The sequence below is a fragment of the Aulonocara sp. 'chitande type north' Nkhata Bay genome, linkage group LG3 (assembly GCF_057382095.1).
Source record: "Aulonocara sp. 'chitande type north' Nkhata Bay isolate Kocher_YH1m ecotype deep benthic linkage group LG3, A_spYH_male_GT1.1, whole genome shotgun sequence".
Classification (NCBI taxonomy): Eukaryota; Metazoa; Chordata; class Actinopteri; order Cichliformes; family Cichlidae; genus Aulonocara; species Aulonocara sp. 'chitande type north' Nkhata Bay.
In genome coordinates, this window is record NC_141346.1 from 41,575,080 (window position 1) to 41,581,104 (window position 6,025).

Here is a 6,025-nt window from a genome sequence, read left to right on the forward strand (position 1 = left end):
CCTCCACCTAGATAGGATAAAAGGGTGGATAAATTTATGTGGGTTTCTTTTACAGGAGTAGAAGGATGACAAAATATTCGAGGATGAGTGAACCTGTAAATGCCATTTTTGTGTCTTGTGTTGCTTACAGAGGTAACTGCGCAGCGTTACCATTTACATTTTCTTCCCTACAGGGTTACAGTTTTAATGTTTTTCTATTACAGGATTTCTGGGCGGATGTGTGAAGAAACGGTGTTTATGGGTTAGGAGTTGGGGATGCTATTACACTGTATTCTGGTGAGAGTGTTGGGGGAGACACACCCTGTCTTGAAAACTGTGATTCTTTTACAGGAAATGTTTTATAGCACCTATGGAATGAGGATGCCTGACTACGGTCAATGTGCTGCTAATGTTTGCTTTGCTTTGGTGAGAGGCGTGCAGTAGAAAACAGACAAGTGACATGAAAACAAGTAATAATAACAAATAACAAATTTGGGGACAGTTTGACCTAGAGCCCACTAACTGGCCATTAGGGGCTCTCGCTCTCTCTCTCTCGCTCTCTCTCTCTCTCTCTCTCTCTCTCTCTCTCTCTCTCTCTCTCTCTCTCTCTCTCTCTCTCTCTCTCTCTCTCTCTCTCTCTCTCTCTCTCTTGGAATAACATTGCCCAAAGGGTGAATAAAGCTAATTGTGGCAATAATAGTGATTTAATGATTGGAGAAACCTGAACATGATACTTGTCTGTTGAGCTGAATCGTTTATTACTCTTATGATTTTCCGGTGGGACTATGAAGATTTTTTGGTACAGATTGCAGGTTGTTGCTCTTTAACTCCTAGAACACGCCCTTGGCGAGGTGGGGGGAACTGGACCACCTTTCTCTGCCCCATCATCCTCTATTAGAAGACATCCAAGCTAAGTAAACATGTCTTGGCCCTTTCCCCCTGAAATGACAGGCAGGCAAATATGTTGCGTCTTTGTTTGCTTCCTGGCCCTGGGTCTCATTCCCATTGGCATAATCCTGATCTGTGAAGGGCCCCCGACACTTCTGACACCTTCAAGTTCAAAAGCTTCGCCCCCTTCTGACAGTCCCAATCTGACAATTGTAGCCCCTAGGGTCTTGCCCACCACTTCCTCTCCAGTTTTGCCCACGCCCGATCCATTTAGAAAGAAATGAGACACGGTTACCTCCTCGCCAACGGATGATGAAAACTCTGATCGTGAGGGTGACGAACATTATCGTCTTTCTCTTGTTTAAATGCTTCTAGAATGGTTGTTTCTCTGTGGTGTTTTGTATTAGGCTTGTTATTGATTGTTTCCCTCACCCACTTCCTCTTGAAGGATATATCTGGTTGAACTGTGTCTGGTCGGGTTGTGAGGGTTAAGCGATGTTCTCAGGGTCTCCGGACTTAAGCCTGAGCGAATGTGTACTCCCACCACTGGATATAAATTGTTTTTTTCCACACCCCTTCCTCACGTTTTACCATATTCACTTTTGAATGTCCTTAGCAGTTACCGTTCTGAGTTTATTTTACGGTAGATTTATTCTTTCACATTTTCACGTTTATATCTCTCATTATTATAGTATACTCTGTACTCTCCACATTTTTATCATTACTTATGTTTTTTGGTTGCTGGGTTACAGGAACTGTTAATTTTGTGTCACTACCCTGGTTGCACTAACTCGTTGTATCCGTGTGTGCAGGACAGCTGTTACTGCTTTCGTCGGGAACCGAGACTGCTTGCAGCCGACCCCTGGGCAGGGTGGTGCCTGGACTCTTTTCTCCTCATCTGCAATGACAGATAAAGACAAATGATAAGACCCGAGGAGTTTTTCGAGCCAGGCTTCGACACGTCTCTGTGTTCCTTTGAATGTTACTTATTTTTGTGTGTTGACCCATTTAAGATGGGTCAAAAGGGGGATTTGAAGAAAATATAATCTGATCAAACATTATTCAGCTTTAAATATTGTTCAGCTTTAAAGTTACTGTGCAACTGTGTAATAAAAATGTGCTCACGACTTTGGCCTTGAGAGCGATAAGAAGCGATCGCCTCATCCTGCAGGTGCAAGATATCTGCAAGCGAAGAGACTAGAACACCCAAGGCCGATTTCCTTTTATGGAGTTGTTTTTCTGCTAATGCAGCACTTTCCTCACAACCCCCTCCTGTAAGTTTTAGAGAATATCTACCCATCCTCACAGCAAATATTAGGAATCTCCTGATGTGAGCTGTGTTGAGAGGTTGTCTCTGTCTCAATAAAAGTTCACTGATTCCCCATCTGCAGCAGGTGTCCGGTTGTCTTCATTCTCCGCCAGCCTGGTTAAGTCAATTCCTCCTTAACATCTAAAAGAACCTATTTAATGAAGGAAGACGGGTTCACTTTGTGTTTAATATTATTCTATTGCTGTTGTTGTTTTTTTTTATATCCTTCAACTGTAATACTGACTGTGACTGCCAATCGTTCTCCCAGCGACTACCATACACCTCCAGCAACCACTCACACCTAGTCGGGCAATTCTCATTTTTCCCTCAAGGCCAGTGGTTGCCAAATGGTTGCAGACCAAGAGTTGCCATCACTGTCACACGTCAATAATGGTGGACAGGTTAATGTCACATGGTTGGCAGTCACATGCCTCAAAAAATAAATTCCGAAAGCTACCACCAGTCATATGAGAATAATGAAGCATAGAAAAGCAAAACCACCACAGCAAATTCATTGATGACAGCCTGACACATTAGTGAGTACTATTATAAAAAGTCTAGGTACTGGAGGCTCCATGCAACCTTTGGATCAACTGTATATTATGATAGGCTTATACTGCCCTATTACTTTTATGCAAAATACATGAGTAGCCTGAACCCTTTGATTAGTGCCTTGGATTGTTTATACAGACAGAATGTCAGATATTAAGAATACCAAACATCAACCAAGGGCGCCTGAACTTCAGAGGACAAATACTCTGTCACTCTATTGGAACTCTATGCATCTTTAACAAGCATACGTTTAAATCCCTTCCACTTTGCCACTTCTGCGTCCCCCTCCTGTGTTGATAACTTCATTTAGACCAAACAATCTTGAGATGAAGGTTACTGTGGATGGACTGCATTCTCGATTAGAGGCGGATAAATAAATAATGGACTCAGAATGAGGCAACAAATTATGCTAGTCTCTCCAATTCAAATCAACGGTGTCCAATCTATAGCTGTGTCCTTGGGATGGTGTGGTTTGGAGAGCTGGGGGGTATGATGGTGCACAAGAAATTGCTGACTGTCATACGTGGTGCTCTGCTGGTCACTCTGGGGAGCTGGGCACCTGCTTTAATCAAGGTCCAAAGCACGAACAGAAAGCCAATGCAGGGGCTGTGGATTCAGGGGTCACAGTGTCATCCAGCATTATCCCGCTCTCACTGACTCTCACTTCTGTTCTTACGGCGTTAAATGCTCAGATATGCAATCACACATTTTCTATTTGTCCCATCTATCTCACCCATTTCCCTCACCTTCCTCTTCCCCTGTGTATGTCAGCCCATTCCCGAGCTCGTTCCCTAGCTGCTGGAACAAAGCACCCCATTGGGTGACAGCACGCACAGGTCAGCTTGGCCTTTCCTCTCAATTCACCTCTGGGGTGGATTACTAAATGGAAATGACCACAGGGTTTCACGGGTCCACCCCGATCAGCTCACAGCTCCTTCTCTCGCTCAGCCAGTTCTCTTTTATTTTCAAGCGGGCGAACCTTCACCTAGTCCCAGAGACCTGAATATGCAGCCTGCCTCCGCGTCTTTTTTTTTAATCCATCGACTGAGGGTGTATCAATATTAGAATTGTCTCCTCTACAGCAGTACACGCAGCAGAGAGACAGCAGAGACTAAACCTAAGCATTTATTTTTCATCTTAAAGGGGTGCCCCAGAGAATCACAGTTTACAGTGTACATACAGTTGGAGAGACTTGAAAGAGACAAATTTTAAAAATTAATGGTCAAAAAGCTGCTCAGCAGGAGCAAAGCCATTCTGACCTAAGACTGTGTCAAGCTCTAAGCAATCTGAATTCAGCAATTTCCATAATACTGCTTCATCGTGTCTGCACGCCCGATAATTGCCGTGTCTTTCAAACACGGCAGCGTCTCATAATGCAGACTTTCCTTTCAGACCTTAGAGAGCATCCCTTTCATGACCAAATACATTATACCGCATTCGCAGACTGACTTGTGCTCTTTATGACAAGCAACCTGATCTCCATTTAGCGAATCGTCAGCCTGGTTCCAGACATATCTCGTCTCTTTTTTTCTTTTTTTTCTTCTTCTTTCTTTTTTAAAGAGATTGAAATGGCTCTAATGTTGTGGTAATTAAAGGCAGTTTCCACAACCGGGGGAAAAAAAATAACAACGTGAACCAGACCTAGCCAATAAAAAAGAGAAAAGTGTGTGTTACATGAACATGTGAGGCATTTCAATCAAACAAACAACAAATCAAAGCAGGAACAGAAGTTTTTTCATCAAAATGTCAGGTGATAGAGCAGGTTTGACAGGTGATCACATGGTTGGGGGTTTGATAAGTGGCTCCTCTATTTGTTGGGAGTGTTTATGGGTAACACGCTAAGCCCTGAGTGCATTATCTTTCATTTTATTTTATTTAAATGGTGGTCAAACCCAACTGCAGTTATACTGTACTGTAAGGCAGCAGTCCCCAACCCCCGGGCCATGGGTCTGTGAGTCGTTTGGTACCAGGCCACGAAAGTTGTGACTCAGGTGTGAAATTCATGGTTTTCAGAATTTTTTATCATTTTTAGCGTTAACTCTGTTTCCCTGGGTCTTTTCTGCTGTGTTATGATTAAATCTTCTTTTTTGTGGTACCGGTTCGTGAAAATATTGTTGGACATAAACTGTTCTGTGGTGCAAAACAGGTTTGGGACCGTTACTGTAAGATTAAGACCCTACAGTCATAGAGTACATAACCCTCTATGAGCAAGCACTTGGCAAAACTGGGGAGGAAAAACTCAATTTTCACAGGAAGAAACCTCCAGCAGAACCAGGCTCAGGGAGGGGCAGCCATCTGCCGGGATCGGCCTCATATGACAACTTAAACACACTGTAAACACTTTGTAGCACCTCGCAGAAGCTACAAAAGCTGCCATATAAGCAGGTGTACAAACCACTATTCACTACACCAAAGAGGAAAAGACAGACAGGAACAAAAGGTTGCGCTGAGTAAGAAAGTAACAAAAATGGCAATTCGGTTAGATTATCAGGTTATGAAAATATTTCTTGCTTGGCAGCAGCCCTCTAGTAAACATATTGGTATCTTGCTGCTGTGTCTCATAAGCTTTGTGGCTGGATGAGATAATGTGTTATGAGTGAGACTTCTGTGGCAAAAAAAAAAAGAAAAAGAAAATGTGTTTGTGTGTCTGCTTCGCGGCTGCTCAATAACTACCTGCCTGCCTACAGTCGTATGCAAAACAAATTGGAAATATGTGCCAGTTACAGGACGCTGATGTTATTACCAAAACAAATACAGTGTCATCACTGCGGTGACCTCCATCAGGCAGCATTCCTGTAATTCCAGTGATGGGAAAAAGTATATGAAAATGATCTACGGGCGTATTCTCCCACACAGTTTAATTGGAATGTTAACGTTCCCTTCTTTATCATTAGCCCTGCAGTGACTTGTTCCCTCCCTCAACCAGCAGGAGGAGGAGGAGGCACGTTGAGGGGGAGGGGGGCTTGGGGGGTTTCTGATTGAGGTTTTAAAGACTCGATCCCAGTTGAATTGCAATTGCAGAGGCTTTTAATTAGATAAAGCTCGGCCGGTTTGAACATATACTTTACAGCCGTGTCAGGCTAAAAGGGTCTGTGTGTCGTAAATATCACCCGAGACATTAATAGAATTGAGATTAGAGGGCAGAATGTGCAGATCAGCGCAAAAAGGAAAAAGAAAGGCAGCCAGCAGTGGGACGACTTCATGCAGCGAGCTATTTATAGCTGCTCAAATGGACGGCCCCATTAATATAAGACTTACCCTTTCTGGAAATGTAAATCACCAGGGCCGTGGCTCGAC